At 41.3% G+C, this 20,773-nt stretch overlaps 1 protein-coding gene and 1 long non-coding RNA gene across 7 annotated transcripts in view; one reads left to right on the top strand and one right to left on the bottom strand.

The window, feature by feature from the left end:
• Positions 1-7,520, bottom strand: part of LOC309665021 — a 201,621-nt gene extending 194,101 nt beyond the window's left edge. The window contains exon 1 of the long non-coding RNA XR_014266163.1: positions 6,347-7,520. This is a non-coding gene — a long non-coding RNA (uncharacterized lncRNA). The remainder of the gene's footprint in view (positions 1-6,346) is intronic.
• Positions 1-20,773, top strand: part of PIP5K1B (phosphatidylinositol-4-phosphate 5-kinase type 1 beta) — a 330,783-nt gene that overhangs the window by 76,255 nt on the left and 233,755 nt on the right. The window contains exon 1 of one of the 6 annotated variants that reach the window (XM_082471010.1): positions 9,251-10,046. The exons of 4 other annotated variants lie outside the window; for them this stretch is intronic. The gene's annotated coding sequence lies outside the window, so the exon portion shown is untranslated. One more of the 6 variants, XM_082471009.1, reaches the window with a different exon arrangement.

Raw genomic sequence — 20,773 nt, 5'->3', positions numbered from 1 at the left:
AAGTCCTGTCTATTTGTGAAGTGAATCTTGTGTCTCCCCTTCTCTATCTCTGTTGCCCTGATTTAGCTTAAGTTCCGGCGTAAGTGATCTCCCAGCCTATTTTCTTACCTCCCTTTTGGCCCAGTCTTCACACTGCCTCTAAAGTGATCTTTCTAAAATATAAACTTGAGTTTGTCGTCCTCCTGCTTAAAAACTTTATATGCTTCTCCATTTTCTACAGTTTAGGGAATGCTTTCTTTAACTTGACATACGATAAGGTCCTTCATGAGCTGGCTGTACTCTAACACAGGTTTAATCCTCTGCTCATCCTGTCCCAATTACACATCCTCCCTTCTTACTCTGTAAACACTAGACCACTTGATACTCTAAATATGCCGTGTACTTTCATGTGTTTGTACCTTTGATTAAATTGTTCCTTTCCCTAAAATGCCATTCCTATCCTTTTTACCCAGGAAAATGCTGTTTCTTTTTATTGCATTTGAATTTAACTATGAAATAATGTATACCTTCTGCTTATAAAAATATTTAAACAATGCAGGTATCTATATAGTAAAAAAAAAAAAAAAAAAAAAAGAAAGTCTGCCTTTTACTATGTAAAATTCATCTTCCCTACCCATAGGTGATTTCTGTTAATAATTCGTTATATGTTATACAAGATGTTACTCTGCATTTCATGTATATGTGTATATAAATTCAGGAAACCAACATCTCACTGACATCTCTCTTCTTTCCCTCATATCTAATCATTCACCAAATCTCATTGATTTTATCTTCCAGAATCTATCTTCTTTCATCTGTACTGCCACCTGGATCCAGCCTACCATCACTTCTCTCTTAGGCCTCCCCTAATTCCCACTTGTCCCTTCACACTCATTCTGGTTGGCTACCTGTTCATCCTCCATACAGCAACTACAGTAATCCTTTTAAAATTGCAGATCTGATCCTTCCATCTCCCAGCTTAAAGCTTTTCATTTGCTTCCTGTTGTTCTTATGGTATACCAAAATGTATTAATTCTGCCCTAGGAGGCCCTGTGCAGTCTGGGCCTTGCCTCTCCCTCCCCTTGCTTTCTGTGCTGCACCCTCACTGGCTTGCTTTCTTCTTGTTCAGTACGTCTTGTTCTCCTGTTTTATGGGCTTTTACCAGATCCTTTTCCCTGAGGGTATAGAGAAACTTTTATTTCTATAAGTTTATTTTTCTATATAGGTGGTAAGTTTTAAATCAGATAAGGCTCTAAGAGTTTATATAGACAATTTAGATTATTATATTATTGCTCATGGCTTCAGTCGTTACTCTATAGAATGTAAAGGCTTAGCTCATGTAAGAATTATCCTCAAAAAAACCTTTTTAAGGTATTAGTATTGCTAATCTATAAACTTTGTGCTAGAAGCCCCAAAGCACATATCAACATTGAGTTAAAGTACAGTTTGTCATATATAACAAGCCTCTGTTGTGTATTTTCCCTTATTATGTTTCTTAAAAACACAGTGTAAATGGAACATATAATTAATGGTCACCAAATCTGCAACTGCTGGATGTCAGAACCTTTAAGCATACTTAAAAGATTGATTGCAATCAAGAATAACCTGTATGGGATTGCCTTCCAGTGGTTCACATTTATCAGTTCAGCCGGCTACATACCTACAGCAAGAGACCACTCTTAGTTATTTGGCATATAAGGGGGAAAGGGTCAAGGCTTATGAGGGAAACAGGACTGAGAATTGTTTTCTTATTGGCATGTTTTTAGATGAGTAGAAAAAGTCTGAAGATCCAAGAGAGAAGTGGGAGATTGGGGGGAATAGTTGCCAAAACAACAAACAGAAGAAGATGATGTAACTGATATTTCCTGAGTAACATCAGAGAATAAAAGAAAGAGTTGGTCTTGGAAAGGTTGTCTAGAATATTTTTTTTTTTTCTTTTGCAACAGGAAGGAGAGTGAAAAGGCTAGGCAAAGATAGCAGTAAATGTTGAACTGATTTGTGTTGCAGGAGTTTAGGGGTTTGGAGGAAGGTGTATATGAAAAGTGAAAAGAATTTGTGTCTAATTGCTTCTATTTTCCAACTTTTAAGGAGTGTAGGATGTTTGAGGGTGGGGCAGGAGTAGATTTGGAAGCTTGAATGAAGTAAAGGTTTAATGCTGCCTCTGTGAGAATCTGTAAAGGAGTGCCAAGGGTGAGTAGGAGCTTTATTAGGCCACATTGGATGACAGGTTGCAATTGGATGTCAGGTGCAAAAGAAGTAGATTGGATTGACCTAAGTTTGGGAATTGGTTAAGCGGGAACTAGGTAAAGTCAAGTGTGTGAAGCAAATAAGGATTCGACTGAAAGTGGAGTTGAGTGATTGGCCAAGATCTTGGAGATGCTAAGAGAAGTCAGCAATGGGTCATGGAATAGGCCGTTTTTTCCCAAGGTCTTACGTTACAATCATCCATGACAAAGTATACAGAGAATCTGATCTCACTGCAGAACTCTCACTTTAGCAGTTTTGCCCATATTTTTCATGTCTCATTTTGTTCAGAGGCTCAATCCTGAATCAGCAAGCCTTGAGTTCCATTTAGTTGATTTAAAAAAAAAATTTTTTTTGAGTCAGATTGCTCACTGTAGCCAAGACAGTTCTTTATGCCTTCCCTACCTTGCCATTCAAGTAAAAAGGTTTTCTTAAAAGTTGATATGACCTTTATATTAAAAAGTATATATAAAGTACTTGCTACATGTCAGGCACTGTTCTAGCTGCTAAACAAATGTATTGTTTCATTTAATCTTCGTCAGTATCCTCTGAGATTAGTGCCATATTATCCTCATTTTATAAGTGTCTTCACTTATAATGGAGGCACAGAGAGATTAGGTAAACTTGCTCAGGATTCCGAACTGGGAGGTAGTGGTTAAAAACACAGACTGTGGAGCTGGGTGGCTGAGGTAAGGGTCCCTATAGGTAAAGTCCTTACAGCAGTGCTGGGCAGTTAGTATCAACTATCATTACTATCCTTGTGGTGCTGGTGGTTGTCATTATTGTCATCTAGTGTGGACTTGCTAAGGAGTCTTCTTTATTATCCATGACTGATGAAACTCCTACTTTCACACTCAGTAACAGTATACTCTACCCTTCTAGGCAGCCTATCCTTTTATAAGATGAGAGTTTTTGACGTTGGAGTCTTTCTTACACTGAGCAGACATTTCCCTCTGGAACTTACACCATTTAATTCAAGTCCTACTCTCTGGAAAATGCAGAACAAGCCTTATCTCTTTTTTAGATGATAGCCTTCCCTTCACAAATCAGAAACACTGATCCCTCAGTAATGACCTCTTCTTACTTCTGGATTTGGGGAATCTTGAGCAATTTTTTTAGTGTACTTCCTCTGTGAAATCAGGCTATCATTGCTCGGCAGGCAGGATTTTCACAAGATTGTGATCCCTTTAAGACTGTTTGCTTTCCCTAGTAGAAAAGCAAGAGATGGTCTAATAACATGAGCAATTGCCAATAGTAATAATAATAATTAGCACTAATATTTATTGAGTATTCAATAAGGGCCTAGACACTATTTTCCATGCTTTGAATGTAATGAGTTTATTTAATCCTCATGACAACCCTGTGAGGTAAATGCAATGATTATTCCCATTTAACAGATGAGAAAACCAAATACATTTTCTCAAGTCTCTGTTACTTTCTATTTTTTTTTTCCATTTAAATTTAAGTCCTTTTTGTCTTTTCCTTATGAACAGACTTTTTTGGTTTTGTTTTTTGAGATAAAGCCTATTTTCCAGCTTGCTAGGGTTGCCACTTGTTTTGAATCAAACGATATGTTTACTTAAAATGATGGCTTTAGACATTATTATCATATTAGAGGAAGCAATCAGGAGGATTGTTTTCTTTACTAGTAGGTTAAAAAAAATTAAAGTTGTATAGAAGGATATCATGGTTTACATATTTTTAAACTGATTTGCTATTTGAAATAAGAAATTCCCAAACTACAAATTTTAAATTATTGTTTTTAAAAAAAAATATATATATATGTCATGTATGCTTTGTTATACTTGAGTTATACAGTATCATTGGTTGTCCTTAGATTTTCACTCCTGGGGAAACAAAAGCAAGAACCATTTGACCGCCCCCCCCCCCCCAAACAAACTCTTTAAGGTAAAAATGTATCATTTTTAGAGGAAAAGTAACAGCAGGATTTAAAGAGTGATCCAAAATCTTTTATTACCTAATTAACAAATTCACCTTCTTTCTCTATAAGAAGCTCTCCCCAGAGGTTAGAGATTTAAATTCAGAACACTTGAGCAATCCCTGAGACACTATTATTCTTACCTTTACTTCATAGAAAATCACTGTTCAGCAAAAGGACCCAAAAAGGAAAACTTGCCTTTGAACGCATTTTAGAATTGGTGCTTAAACTTCAAGTTTCACAGTGTCACATCCCTGCATTAGATATTTTGAAACAAACCATTGAAGGCCATAATTTGTTCCAAAAGGTTAGTATCATTTTTGGAAGTTCAATAAATATTTTAAAATCACCTCAAAAGTGACTTTTGATTCTACCTATAAGGGAAATGAATCTGAAAAAGAATAGATAGGTAGATAGTTAGATATATATATGGGTAGATAGATAGAGATAACTGAATCACTGCTGTACACCTGAAACTAACACAACATTGTAAATCAACTGTACTTCAATTAAAAAATAAGGAAGTTAACCTTAGGGGAGTTAAGGGATTTACCCAAGCTCACAGAAATAGTAAGTGGATGCAAATAAAATTTGTACATAGATCTGTCCCCCCCCCAAAAAAAGTGACTTTTGGTTCAATATGTAGCTTGTTTGTGAAAACAGTTTTATAACAGAGAGGTTAGGCAGATAACATCAAATACTCCAGTCCTGTGCATGCACAACTACATGTACATGCACATTTGCACATACACACACCTGACCTGCTTTGTGAGTTTTGTTCTGTGTGCTTGGAGCCTTATTTAGCTTTACTCCCATTTTAGATTTCCCCTCATTTTCCTCTCCTCGGTTTTCTTAGGTTAGACTTTGTAAATTACACACACACACACACACACACACACACACACACACACACACACACACACACACACACGTACTGTTGGAGAAAGTGTTTTGTGCCTTGATTTTGCATCAACTTTCCAAATTCCAAGTGCTGCCCTAAAAGAGAAATAGGTATTTGGTTTTCATACCTAGGATTTCTTTGTGCCTGATTTCTATTTCTCCTTTTTGAACTTTTGGAATAAACACTTGGGAGATGTGAAAATCACTCATTAACAAATTCTCAGGCAGTGTGACTGAAACTAGAAAGCAGAGAATGTATAGCTTTTATTTACCTGTGAAAGTTCAGTTCTGTATCAGTGCCAGGGATAGTTCTGGTTCTTTTCCAATTGCCTACAATGGTCTTCCAAAGCAAAGTGACCTCTAAAGCTTGGCTAGCAAGGCAGGTTGTGAAAGAAGACAATTGAAAAAGATCTTTTGTGCCCTCGCAAAATAAAATTGATTGAGGTAACCATTCCTGTGATTCAGATGATCCCTCCCTCTTACTTTAAGGACAAAGAATGATTTCACTGTTGTAATGCCCGGAGGGTTACTGGAACTCCAGAGTGACAAGTAGCTATTGAGTGTTGGAGTCTTTTGGAAAGAAAAATGCGAGGTGTTCAGGAAGGGATGGGAGTGAGGACATGATGCATGGATTGGGTATTCCTTTTGGCACGTGAGCCCTCGGACTACCATTGTGAGCTCCCTGTTGACTAGAGAGTGACATTGATGGTGGTTTTCTTCATGAATGTTTTTTCTTTGTTCCACTTCATTTGGGATTTGGGGTTGAATCAGTATGTGTTTAAGAATGTCTTCAACCATCTTTCCCTTAATGGCCTAGTCTTTTAAGTTTTCTAAAAAATGGTAAATAATAATAATAATGATAATTATCTTTCATTATTATCAAAGGTTACTTTGAGTCAAGAATTAAAGTTCTTGGAGCTCTTTACCTTACCAATTTATACTAGGTTTCTAACTCAATTAAAATTCTACACCTATGTATATGGTCTTTCTCAAGGCCCCATTTTACCACACTACTTGCTACCAGTATTTCTAAAATGCAAACCTGAAATTCAACTTTAATAGCTACCCCTTAACTTCAAGATTAAGTCCAATTACACAGTATGATAAGCTGCATATCTCTACATACCCCCTGAACCCCAGGACTCTAGCCATACTGAGCTGCCTGGGCTCCCCCAGCTTCAGGCTCCCATGTACTGTCTGTGCTTTGACAAGCTGTGTCCTCTGCTGAGAACAGCACTTCCTTCTTCCTCTGCACTCCTACCAATCTTTTTTTTTTTTTTTAACATCTTTATTGAAGTATAATTGCTTCACAGTGGTGTGTTAGTTTCTGCTTTATAACAAAGTGAATCAGCTACACATATACACACGTTCCCATATCTCCTCCCTCCCGCATCTCCCTCCCTCCCACCCTCCCCATCCCACCCCCCCAGGCGGTCACAAAGCACCGAGCTGATCTCCCTGTGCTATGCGGCTGCTTCCCACTAGCTATCTATTTTACATTTGGTAGTGTATATATGTCCATGACACTCTCTCACCCTGTCACATCTCACCCCTCCCCCTCCCCATATCCTCAAGTCCATTCTTTAGTATGTCTGTGTCTTTATTCCCATCTTGCCACTAGGTTCTTCATGACATTTTTTTTTCCCCTTAGATTCCATGTATATGTGTTAGCATACTGTATTTGTTTTTCTCTTTCTGACTTACTTCACTCTGTATGACAGACTCTAACTCCATCCACCTCATTACAAATACCTCCATTTCATTTTTTTTATGGCTGAGTAATATTCCATTGTATATATGTGCCACATCTTCTTTATCCATTCATCTGATGATGGACACTTTGGTTGCTTCCATGTCCTGGCTATTGTAAATAGAGCTGCAATGAACATTTTGGTACATGACTCTTTTTGAATTATGGTTTTCTTAGGGTATATGCCCAGTAGTGGGATTGCTGGGTCGTATGGTAGTTCTATTTTTAGTTTTTTTAAGAAACCTCCATACTGTTCTCCATAGTGGCTGTATCCATTTACATTCCCACCAACAGTGCAAGAGTGTTCCCTTTTCTCCACACCCTCTCCAGCATTTATTGTTTGTAGATTTTTTGATGATGGCCATTCTGACCAGTGTGAGATGATACCTCATTGTAGTTTTGATTTGCATTTCTCTAATGATTAATGATGTTGAGCATTCTTTCATGTGTTTGTTGGCCATCTGTATATCTTCCTTGGAGAAATGTCTATTTAGGTCTTCTGCCCATTTTTGGATTGGGTTGTTTGTTTTTTTGTTATTGAGCTGCATGAGCTGCTTGTAAATCTTGGAGATTAATCCTTTGTCAGTTGCTTCATTTGCAAATATTTTCTCGCATTCTGAGGGTTGTCTTTTGGTCTTGTTTCTGGTTTCCTTTGCTGTGCAAAAGCTTTTAAGTTTCATTAGGTCCCATTTGTTTATTTGTGTTTTTATTTCCATTTCTCTTAGAGCTGGGTCAAAAAAGATCTTGCTGTGATTTATGTCATAGAGTGTTCTGCCTATGTTCCTACCAATCTTTTTTCCTTAACTAACTCCTTAAAAACTTAGCCCAAGGGGGCACAGCTTCTGGAAAGCCTTTCCTAATGGCCTCTGCCTCTCCAGCCCGGGTGAGTTAGATAGCTTTCTTGTGGGATCTTGTTATACCCAGGACTTCCTTCTGTAAAGGCAGTTAACAGGCTGATGTGTGTTTGGGTGGTTTCTTGTTTCTTTAACCTATGTAAAAGCAAAGGCTCTGTCTTTTACTTCTGTTCCTAATGCCTGTGCATAGAACATCATAGTTACTCGAATTTATATTGAGTGGATGATTAATGGATGGGTAAGTGGGTGAGCAAATGGCACAGACTGTTTTTAAGAGAAAGGAATGTAGTAAGATTTTTAGTGGACCAAGTCTAGTCACATGGCTGGGCTCTTTATAGTTTGCTAAGAGACTAGAAATTCATTTGTTAAATAATTTTGATTGGAGCCCCTGCCTCACACTGGCTAGTCTCTTAGGCTACGTCAGTGTACAAGGCAGACTCCCACCCTTGTAGAGCACACATTCTGCTTACATCCTAACAGGGTGGAGGTGGAGGGAGGGGTTGGCAATAAACTTAATAAACAAGTAAATTACATCATATATACAGTGAGAAATGGCAAGGAAATCAAGGTGGCTGGAGCAGAGTTATTGAAGGGAAGGATCCTTGGAGGGGCTTAGAGAGGTGGGCAGGGGTGGGAACTGCTGCCAGTACAGGTGGCATAAGGTCTCGTGTGCCATTAAAGGACACTGACTTTGACTATGAGCTTGAATGAGGGTGGTAACAGTGGAGGTGTGGAGAAGTGCTTAAATTCTAGATGTATTTTGAAGGTAGAGCCAATAGATTTTGCTGACAGGTTTAAGGTGGGCATAAGGTGGGGCTGGGGCAGAGGGGAGAAGGAGAGAGAGAAACTGAAAGGATGGAGTTCCCATCAACTGAGATGTGGAAATCTGTGAGTAAGGTAGGATTTTTTGTTTTGGGTTTTTTTGTGTGTGTTTGTTTTGCTGCTGTTGTTTGGCTGGGGGGTGGGGTGGGTTGAGGATGGGAGGCATTAGGAGCTCAGTTTGGATATGTTAAGTAAACGAACCTTATTAGACATTCAGATAGAGATGTCAAGTAAGCAGTTAGATTTCTGAATCTAGAGTTCAGGAAAGAAGGCTGGGCTGGAAATACATAATTGAGAGCCATCCGCCTGTGATGATATTTAAAGTCAAGAGAATACATGAGGTCACCAAGGGTCATGTGAATGTGGGTAAAGAACAGAAGAATAAGAACTGAACCTTGGGGCACCCTATAACATTAAGAGGTCAGGAAAAGGACACTGAGAAGGAACAACAAGGGAGGTAAGAAAACCAAGAGTGTGGTGTCCTAGAAACTATGTGAAGGAAACGTATGAGAGGATGGAGTGATCAAATGTTATCAATTGCAGCTGATCTGACAAGAGAAGATTGATCATTGAGCCTTGGATTTAGTAACATGTAAGTTACAGGTCACCTTGGTGAGAGTCATTTCATTGGAGTGGTGGGGTGGAAGCCTGATTAGAGGAGGTTTAAGAGAAAATAGGATGAGCAGAATTGGAGACAGCCAGATGGCTGAAGAAAGAGATTAGTTCCTCTTTATCCTTAAGGATCTAGAAGAACTCAAAGTGAAAAGGGTCACCCCCCTCCCCTTCTTATGGGTAAATTGTTATTAAGCATTTCACAAGAAATATCTCTTTATATATATGTGATTATAATTTGGGAAAAACCAAGGTCAAAAGAAATTGTTTTCTTTCCTTTTTTTTTTTTGTTTCTTTTTGGCTTTTTTGTGAGGAGAAAAACCTATAGGTAAATGCTTTTACGCCAAACATGAGACTGTTCAAGCAAAAGACTTACTGATTCACTTCCTTCCTGAATTCATCTGGTTCATTTTATTCCCTTGTCATCTATTTCTCTTAATGGATTTTTTTTCCACTTATAAATTGAAATTTAGTTCCACACCCGTGACACAATTATTTCTGCAAGTTTGGCCCAGTTTCTTAACCCAGAGACATTTTCCTCTTCAGTGAATACTGTGAATTTTTTTTAAAGTAGTTCATTGTCCTCTTAGGTTTTATTTAGGGACAGATTCTTTTTTTCCTTATTCCTTTTCAAAATTGTTGCTGAACGGTGGGAGAGGAGAGTGCCAGTAATGATAAGAAAGAAAGAATGCTTTCCTTACTTTAAATTGCTGCGATTTCATTCTAATCATAAAATATTGTCAGGTTTCTTCTTGTGGGTTGGGCAGTCCATCCCAGTCTTTCATACAAGAGGACTCAGGGACATCCAAACCATATTTGTACTCAGGAGGGAAGAGTGCTTTCTCCTGGAATTCCTTCTCTCTCCTGATACTGCATTTCTGCCTTTCAAGACTCCAGTCAAGTCCTGCTCACTTCATGGAGCCTTCTCTGCTTCTCCTGGCTCTAGGTAGTATTGGTTTCCTCTTAATTGCTATACCTACTGCCTGTAGCCCTTACTCTGTCGGGTTTTTTTGGGGGGGAGGGGAGTAGAGGGGGTGTAATGTCATGTAATGGTTATAAAAGCACTGCATCTGCAGACTTGTAGAACTGCATTCCTGACCTAGCCCTCCCACTTCCCTGCTTCGTGCAAATTAATCTTTGTGTGCCTCAGTCTTTTTACCTGTTGAATGGGAGTGGTTCCTACCGCAAAAGTCGTAAGAATTGGAGGGGAGAAGGCGTGTAAAATTATTTGGCAGGAAACTAATCATTTGAAAAAATGGAAACCTGAAGAATATATATAGTATATGAAATAATCCCCCATCTTTATGGCAGATTTCCTGAAAGAAAGAGACAATGGCTTATGTATCTTTCCTAACAGCAGTGTATCTCTATAGAAAGAACTTGGGGTTTATCAGTGATGATAGGTGGAGCTTGGGAAACATGGAGTGTTTGCTCATGGAAACCTGTGATACACATGTCATGATATATTTCATTGTTGTACATTAGAGAGTATTTCAGGCTTTAGGACCTCTTCCAGACTAAAACCCTTACAATGCACAGGCTACGGAGGGTGATGTTGCAACTTTGATGGTATGTGAAGTCAGTACGCTTTCCTTTTAGTTTTCCTAACACTCGTGAAAGTTGCTGGGTTTTTTGCCTCTCATTCACATTTTCACAGCCCAGAATTCAGAAATCTGCTTTAATTTTAACACAATCGATCAAATTCTGTATAATTAGGAGAGGAGTTTAGATGACATTTACTTTTAAGCAACCTTTCATAAGCTGTGTATTTTAATAATGTGAAAAAAGATTAAAAAGAAAGAACCAAATAGGCTAAAACAAGCAAATTACACTTTCTAATGATAAAAGCAATACAGATTTGTTTGAAATTAAAAGAACTCCAATAAGCAAAAAGAAGTACACTTCACTGAGTTGCTGCTGTTTATCTTTCCACGTATATTCTAGGCTTTTTCTTTTTTTAAAAAATTATTTTTAAAATAAATTATTTATTTTTGGCTGCGTCGGGTCTTCATTGCTGCGCATGGGCTTTTCTCTAGTTGCGGCGAGCGGGGGCTACTCTTCGTTGTGGTGCGCAGTCTTCTCATTGCGATGGCTTCTCTTGTTGTGGAGCACGGGCTCTAGGCGTGTGGGCTTCAGTAGTTGTGGCACGTGGGCTCAGTAGTTGTAGCTCGCGGGCTCTAGAGCGCAGGCTCAGTAGTTGTGGCACACGGGCTTAGCTACTCTGTGGCATGTGGGATCCTCCCGGACCAGGGCTTGAACCCATGTCCCCAGGTGGATTCTTAACCACTGCGCCACCAGGGAAGTCCTATTCCAGGCTTTTTTTCTATGCTTAAATATGCACATGTAATTTTTACACAAAAATGGCATCTATAGCCAGCTTCACAAACTACTTTTTTCCATATAATATACAGTGAATGTTTTAAATATACTTTTGCATCATTTTGCCTTCTGTGGCTGTACCATGTTATAGGTAACCAGCTGCTTTTGGCTCTCTAGGATGTTTCTAATTTCTTCTCAGTTACAATGTTCTGATGTACATCTGAACAACTTTTAAAATGTAAAGACCACAGAACTTTCTTGGACTTGCCAACATGAAATAGCTGGCATGTTAATTTCAATTCCGTTTTGTCCATTTCTAAAGCATTCTTTTCCAAGTCAGTTTTGAGTGATTTATTTGATGGTCATGTTTGGAGCTCCCGTGTGTGACTGAAAAAAAAAAAAAAAGCATAGTTCTCTGAAAATAATCTGTATTTCAATTTTTTTTTCATGAATCTAAGACAGCCTTTTCTTCATTTAATCCAAACTAGAGAGTTTTGATAATGTCTTTAGGAACATGTTGCTCTGAGGTCTTTATCTCCTATACTAGTCCTATCTGTAATTCAGGATTAGCAAGGTCTCCAGGAGGTCAGTTATTACTGTTCTGTCATTTCAGTGGAAAAAAGGCTGGAGCATGTGGAGGTGAGAAGGGGTGCGGAGATTGCATGGGTGGGTGGGTGGTGATGGAGAAGGCGGCCAGGATTAGACAGATATCTGCCCTCACAGACTTAAGGTCCCCACCCGTTTTCATCTTTCACGGCTATGGCAACTTGAGAGCTCACATTTTCTAGGGTAGTCAAGATATCAAATATTGCCTCCAGCTGCCCGTTGAAATGTCTCAGAAATCTTGACATTAAAATTGGCATATTTCTGTTTCATCCATCTAGAAATGACATGAAAATCCTTCATGATGTCATGTTTGTCAGTATTAGGGTTATAAAATATGGTCACCAAAGGGGTAGGTCTTAGGAGAAGGAATAATAGAGATGACTTACTCATTTTTGCCGTAAATGTTCAGTGAATACCTAGTATGCACCAGGCACTGTTCTAGGGGCCGGGGATACAAAGAGGGGTGGGCAAGTCTTTAAGCTGCTCTTGGTGGGGTACACACATAGAAATTAAAAATGGACAGTGCTTTGCTGCAATATAGACATATTTCCAAGATTCTATAAGAATACAGAGGAAGGAAATACAAAGGTGTTTACAAAAGAAGCAAGTCTTTAGCAAGTTGATAAGTGAGGAGGTATCCTCCAAGGGGAACATGAAGAGGGTCATGTAGCATGTGCAAAGAACAGAGTGTATTCCAGCAATTTCCAGCCAACAAGAATTTCAGTGCTCATTTAAAACAAATAATTAATTCTTAAGTTTTTAAAAAATTTTTTTCACTAATTTAATGTTTTCTTATTTCTCTATATTTCTGATTTTTAAAAACCAAATTATTTATTTGTTTATTCCTTTTTAGGAAGTTATGAAATCATTTGATCCTAAAAGAGTATATGAAATGAACTTGGCTTAATGAGGTGTTCTTGTAACTGCTTCCATCTCAATCACATTCTTTTTCTCCTGCCTTGGATTTAATAGCTTAGAAATTATGGCTGTAGATTAAAAAGGAGATCGAAAGATAGAATAGGCAAAGACCATGTAGATCAAATTATCTGAGAATTTTTTCATGCTCTTAGTAATATTCCAAAATATCAAGATCACTGTGTGCATCTGTTGGTCTTAGCGTTGGAAAAGCCTTGGGCTATACATTCTGAGATTTCAAATAAAGTGGATTTATAGTGGAAAGGAACCAGAGTGTTAGACTAAATAGATACATTGTAACAGAGCCATAATGATCTTATTTAGATATTTTCCACATTAAATAAGGCATGTAGTACTGCTCTGTTATTGTCATGATTTTTTAAAATAAATGAATTTGTATCCATGGTAGTTTTTTTTTTTCTTTTTTTAAATTCTCCATGGAGTACCACATGCAAATAAAATAATCTGTTGGAGCCCAGATTTGAGTTAAGCTTCCTCAAAGTATAATGATTCCTTCATTAATTTTAATCTTGTTTTATAAGCAAGAATTTTTTTAAGTTTAGGAAGCCTAATTAACAACATTCTGGAGAGCGATAATTGGGGTGAATTTCTAATATGGTTGTAACATTGTTCACTTGGTAAATATTTCTTAAGCGCCTACTCTAGGCCAGACACCGACCTTTCATTGACAATTTTATCTCAGTTTTCTAAAAGACACATTAATTCTACCTTGCTTCATGGAATTTATATTATAGTGAGAGGTAACAGACCAAAAAAAAAAAAAGAGGAGAGGGAGGGAGGGAAAGAGAGAGAGACAAACAACGGAATCCTTGCCAATTACAATAAAGATTAGGAAGGAAATAAATGAGGGACTGAGAACTTGAATGCTAGAGAAGCACCTGTTCTGTACAGGCTGGTCAGGGAGAAGCATTACAGACCTGGAGTAGCGTGTGCAGAGCCCTTGAGCTAGAAAGAGCTTGGTGTGTTTGAGGAATTGCAGTAAGGCTAGTGGGGCTGAAGCCTAGTGAGTAAGGGGAAAAACAGCATGGGATGATGTTGAAGAGCAGGGTAATCAGCAGATCCTACAGGGTCTTACAGGCCAAGGCCAGGAGTCTGGATTTTATTCTAAATGCAGTGGGAAAGCATTAAAGGGTTTTACACAAGGGACTCACCTGAACAGATTTCCTCTTCATGATCGTTCTTGCTTGTGGAGAATGGAAGCGGGGAAACCCATTGGGAAGCTGTTGTATTCGTCTAGGCAAGAGATGCCGGTAACAGGGACCCCAAGGGGTAGCAGCAGGATGGAGAGGGGAGGATGAAGAGGGGAAGGTGGTCATGAGACATCAGCAGGACTTGGGGGAGGGCATGGTGAGAGGGGAGGGGGGACAGCAAGCACGATTCCTAGTTTACTCACTTGGAGTAAAAAGGGGGATGGAGTGACGTTGAACGAGATGGGAGATTGGAAGGGGCAGGAGTAGGGGTGTTTGAGTTCTGTTTAGGATGTATTACGTCTAATGTACTTGTGAGAAGCACCAAGGGAGATGTCACTTGGACATGTAAGCCCAAAGCTAAGGAAAGTGACGCTCTAGCTGAAATTATATTTGAGATGACCACACTACCCATTAGAATGTTAGCTTGAATCGATTTTTTAAAAGTGTTGGGAGTGTGATTGATAATACTGAAACCCTCTCTCTGTAGTGCATATCCTTTGTTCATCAGTGACTCAGTTTAGGGCACACGCCAGTTGTGAAAATGAACCAAGTGGTGACTCTTCTCTTATTCCAAACGCATGGCACACAAGACCTTCCCTGCAGAACTTTCCAGATTGATGCCAGACCCCTCCCCAACATGTACCTCTGTATTTCCACCGTGACAAATAACTGGTAATTTCCAGAAGGCACCATATTATCCCACCTCTGTGTCTTTGCAAATGCTGCTCCTGTGTCCTGGAAATAGCCATTCCAGCTTTTTCTACGTTGCTCTCTGCGAGTCATTTAAGATACAACTCAGGTAGGAATCACTTCCTTAGAGGAGCCTTCCTGGAATCCAGGTAATGTGCCCCTTCCATGTGCTCCCCTGGGCAACCTGTATCCGCCCCATCTCAGTGCTGATTACACTGTTTTCTGACTGCCAGCTGGTTCTCCTGTTTCATAGGCAAAACTCTCTTAAACCCAGGCAAGAGGGGCCCTGTTCTTGAGGTGTTTAGGTGTAAGCATTCCAAGTGTCAGAATATTTTGAGCTGTTGTCTCCATACCTATATCTCCTTCTTCAACCTCCCCCCGAATCCCAGACAGGAAACTTGACCCAAGTCACTGGTGTCCGTGCCCATTTCCAGTGCTCTCAAGGCTCTCTCAGTTAGCACTTGCTGCTGCCACACAGGTAGGCGGTCCAGAGGTATTCTAGGCTGTCACTGTTCCTCTGCCTGCCTGCCTGCCTGCTGATAAGGTGAATTGAAATCGTGTGTATGGGGGAGGGGGGCTTGCTGCCTTCCTTGAGGCAAGACACAGTCGTCCTGAGCTTCTGATGGAAACTCCCCACGTAGGGCTATTCAAGGGGAAACGACAAGCCTGGGCAGCAGAGAACTTGGAATTCCAGGGAGACTTAGTGGTATTAACACTAGGAAAAGGGCACATATTTTTCCATGGATTGCTAATAATCAAAACAATGCTCGATCCTTCCTGGGTTGCATTCCTGCATTTAAACATCAGAGATTTATCCTTTTCCTTGATGTTAAGAGGGTATGTTTAGTACTGAGATACCAGCGTGGTGGTGAGCTTTGAGGCAGCCTGCCAGGTGTGTGGGATTTGAAATAAATCCTAAAGCTGAAGATTGGGGATTTCCCCCCCTATTTTCAAAGCCATAGGAATTGAAATAGTTTAATAATAAGATTGAAAGTTACTCCTGTGAACTTAATACACCACTTGGAAAGAAATCTTTGCCTGAGTGGACTGAGTCTCATCCAACAGATAAGTGAAAATCCAGACAGTTTTCACTTAAAGGTAAGGTTGCTTTGCAGCATAGATATACCCCAGTAGGGTTTGAAGATGAAGAACAGTGCACTCCAAGAGAAGCCCAATCTCAGATTGAAGTTCACTCTTTAGAACGGCTGCTCCACAGGGTCTTCTTATTTTGTTCTGTGACTCATGCTGTGTTGAATTCTGCTGGAATGAATGACGTAGGCTTGCCCCAGGGTGTCACAGCCCGGTTCAGCCCCTGTGCCATAGAAGCAGTGAGGGGATGGAGAGCAAGGCAGTGTGTGAGCATACCAGAAAGCAGATTAGAAGAGACTCCAAAGGAACACAGTGGGCATCTCTGGGCGGTGAGATTGCTGGCCAGTTTTATTTTCTTCGTGATTTTCTATATTTGCCCAATATTTCTATAATAGATATGAGTTGCATTTATAGCCATATTTTTTTAAATGTTCAAAAAGAGATCCATTTGAAGAAAATGAGATGGGGGGAGGGATAAATTAGGAGTTAAGGATTAACAGATACACACTACTATATATAAAATAGATAAACAACAAGGACCTACTGTATAACACAGGGAACTATATTCAACTTATTGTAATAACCTATAATGGAAAAGAATCTGAAAAGTAATTCAGTATATATATACACTGAATCACTTTGCTGTACACCCAAAACTAACACAGCATTGTAAATCAACTGTACTTCGGTTGTGTGAAATAAACCTAAAACAGGGATGGAAAGAAGGAAAGAAGGAAGGAAGGGAGAGAGGGAGGGAGGGAGGAAGAGAACTCTTGTAGAAGTATTTGGGATGCAAAATCACCGTCCTAGTTTTTCATCTTGTTTCTCACTCCGAAAACCAAACATTCATTTATTATCCAATGCTAAAAAGAAGGAAGAAGAAAACATTTATGAAACATTGACTTACTGAAAATAAGTAAGGACTGAAAATAAGACCTCCTTTCTGTACTCAAGATAGCTTATCTAAGAAGTGTGGCAGACATTCTTATATGTACATTCATCACACTTTCAACTTTTAAGTCCGTGTGCCAAGCACTGTGCTAGGTTCTGTGATTTACAGAGAAATACACAGAGGTTATTGCCCTGAAAGGGCTGATAGTGTAGTGGAAAGAAAAGAAATTGAAACTGATAATCACAGTATAATCAGTTAAGTGTCACAATAGGGGCAGGACCAGGTCACCATGGGAGCACAGAGAGGCACTGAGCCCTGACTTGGGAGGAGGAAGGGTGGATTCGTAGAAGGAAGCAATGCCTTAGGTGCATCTTGAAGAATAAGAAACACCCAGCCGGGGAGGGGGTGGAGGAACAGTGGCATGTCAGGCTCTGGAGAGTGTGCAATGGAAGGAGGCAAGAGAGCGCTGTGACTTCTGAGAACTGCAAATCATCCCATATGGCAGCAACCATCCCGGGGTGGGCAGCAAGGAGAGATGAGTTAAAGAGGCCAGGTCATGAGAGGCCATGTGCTGTGCTAAAGACTTTGAGTTCCACCCTGAAGCAGTGGGAAGCTACCACAGGATTTTGAAGAAGGAGAGCGGTATAGACAGATTTGCATTATAGAAAGATTCTTCTCGCAATAGTGTGCCCCAGCGAGGCAGACTAATTAGGAGGCTGAGGCAGCAATCTGTGCAAGAAATAAAGAAGTCTCAATTAAGATAGTAACAGGGGAAATGCCGAGAAAGAATCAAAGAACATTAAGGAGATTGATTTAAAAGAATTTGATTGATGGGCTGTGGGATGAGGTTAAAAGAGGAGTCGGGATGACCCCTTGGTTTCTGGCTTGGACAACTAGATGGATGATGGCAGCATTCTCTGAGCGGGGAGGATTGTGATAAACTGTAGAACTTATAGTGCCCCTAAGATGCTATGTAAGAACCCTGAAAGCAACTGAAAATATAGATCTGGAGCTCAAGAAAGAGATGTAGGCTCAAGAGTTATTGGGGACTCTTCCAGGTAGGTGGTAGTTGTACCCTTGGGTAATGGAAAGATTATGCAGAGGGAGTGAGAAGAAGAGAATACAGAAGACCATGAGGAACATGAATTTTAAGAGGCAGCCCAAGAGGAGGGAGCCTGCCGAAGAGACCAAGGTGTGTTCAGAGAGGTAGGGGGAAAGCCGGCTGTATCAGGAAGGGAAAACCAGGTATATGTGGAATCCTGGTTCAGGCTCCCTCTCAAGCCTGCCATCCATGGAAGAAAGGGCAAAGAGCAAGTGACAAGTGGCAGAAATGCCCACACCAACTGAGTTTGCCTCTAACAAGTCTCCCTGGACATAAACGTCTGCCAACATTTCATTTGTAAAACTTCTGGAAATATAAATTTTCTGTTTAACTGGGCGTATTGCCTCCCCCAAACAAAATCAGGCTTCTGTTAGTAAAGACCATGAGGAAGGGGATTTGTGGTAGGCAAACGACAGTGTTGGCCATGCGGGGTAGCCAAGGGAGGAGGCGCTGTCGATGGAGGAAGACTGGTCATTCATCAGTTCAACACAGATTTCAGAGCCCACCGTGTGCAGGCTACTCCAAGGTCAATGCTGCGAAGAAGTCCAGAAAGGTGACGAATGAAACTTCGTGGGTGAAGCAGCCAGTAGTCCACTTGTGAAGTTGGGGTGGTTATGGGGGTGGCTGGATTGCTGGTGCATCCAGAAGTGGAGGGGGAGGGGGAGGAAGTCAAGGCAGGGAGCGTACACTGGTCTTTGGAGGATTTGATCTTGAGCGTAAGGGGAGTGAGACAAGGTTGTAGCCAGAAGAGGGCGTCAGGGTGAAGAAGAGGTGTCAGGGAGGAGGGGTCTCAGGAAAGGTATTAACATGCTCATATTCCCAAGGTAAAGAGCCAGATGAGAGAAAGCGGTTGAAGATCCAGGTCAAAGGATAACTGATGGAGAGAGGGCTCCAGACTGGTGTGTGCGGGAGGGAACACAGAACATTCCTTAGCTGTGCATTAGAGAGGAGGTGAGAGCCCCAGACTAGAGAGAAGGTTGGGAATCAGTGTGTGAGAGTTCACAGGTGGGGAAGGCAGCAAATGAAGGGACCATTCATCCCTCTGTGAAGCAGGAGGCAAGGTGCGGAGACTGTCAGGCAGGGGACTTAAGGAAATAAGTGAAGTCTTAAAATAGGCAGTATTCGTAGAGTGGTTAGGAGCCCTTCTTTGGAACTAAACAGTCTGTATGCTCACATCGTGGTTCTGCCACTTAACTGTGTGAATTTGGATAAGCTATTTAACCTCCCTGTGCCTTAGTTTTCTCATCTGTAAAATGAGGGTAATAACAGAAGCCTGTTACTTGGAGTCGTTGAGAGAATTAAATGGGTTGATTAACGTACGTTTAACGGTGCCTGGCACAGGAAAAGTGCTCCATATGTATTAACTCTACTAATTACTATGAGCAAGACTGAGAGCAGATGCAGCCTGGGGTCACACAAACCCCAAAATGTAAGTGGGTGATGGAGATTCTGCGAGCACAGCCAAGGAAGCACTCTGTTCTTCTAGAACAGAAGGATAGAAGGCATCAAGGAAGTCCTCAGAGACGAAAGACACGTGACTGACGCACAGGTCATGGAGAGCAGACACCGGGCTTAGGCAAGAGGCTGCGGAAGAGCAGATGCTCCCTTTAGACTTGAGAGGGAGCGGGTGAGGCGCGGGGAGCGGTGTGCGTGCGTAAAGCTCCTTCCACCTCCGGTGAGGCAGGAATGGGCAGGCGGAGCGGAGCCGTGAGCCCTAGGCTTTGCGGGGCCTCGAGTGCTGGGAGCCTGCCCTGCGGCCTCATGAGGTTTGGAAGCACAGCAGTGACACGATCCGCTCCGGCTCACGGTGCGCCTGCCGGTGAGAGTAGCTGAGGAGGAGGAGGATGGTAATAATAATAATGCTACATTTATGGAGTGTGTACTCTATGCCCGGGACACCGTGACTGCTTTACATTTTGGTCCCTCCTCACAGCTGCCCTGTGAGAGAGATACTGTCATTTCCCCCATGTCTCAGAGGAGGCTATACAGCCGGTGAAGCCAGGCAGCCTGACTCCTTCCCGCTTCCGTGACCACTTGGTTGTCAGCACCTTGCCCATTAGGGCGTGACTCGGAGGAAAGGGTGGCAGGTGGAGGATGGGGTGAAGACCTCAGTTAAGCCTGTGGTAGCTTTTTTTTTTTTTAATTTATTTATTTATTTTACTTTTGGCTGCATTGGGTCTTCGTTGGGTTGTGCGGGCTTCTCATTGCGGTGGCTTCTCTTGTTGCGGAGCACGGGCTCTAGGCTCGAGGGCTTTAGTAGTTGTGGCTCGCGGGCTCCAGAGCACAGGCTCAGTTGTAGCACACGGGCTTAGTTGCTCCCCGGCATGTGGGATCTTCCCGGACCAGGGCTCGAACCCGTGTCCCCCACATTGGCAGACGAATTCTTAACCACTGCGCCACCTGGGAAGCCCTGTAGTAGCTTATTGATAGTGGATTTTCTGTCTTAGTCAAGGAGAGTTTGGCCATAAGGATTAGAACCTCCTGCAAAGAGCTCAGGGGAATGGTGGATGTGTTATGAAGATACAGGGCTCTCCCAGAAGCCAGCTGCTAGCTAGGGAGCGTGACTAGATCCCAGGGCTGGGTGTTGGCAGGTGGTAGTAATATCTCTGTCTGTCTGGAAACACAGAGCCTTGTCTGTGCATCATTCTGTAGTCTGATTAAATTGCCAGGTTCTCAGTTTCACTCTCCTGTGACTTTGGCCGGCTCTGGCTCTCCCTGATCTGAGAAGTCCAAGACCAACCCCATGTGACCACTTAGTCCCTGCGTTGTGGGAAAATTCTCGATATGGATAACCCAGTGGATCAGCCTGAGCCTAGTGTGGCCCCTCGGTTCATCCTGAGGCTGGGATG

The sequence above is a fragment of the Balaenoptera physalus genome (genome assembly GCF_965194825.1).
Source record: "Balaenoptera physalus genome assembly, chromosome: 7".
NCBI lineage: Eukaryota > Metazoa > Chordata > Mammalia > Artiodactyla > Balaenopteridae > Balaenoptera > Balaenoptera physalus.
This window is presented reverse-complemented; position numbering and strand designations above follow the sequence as displayed.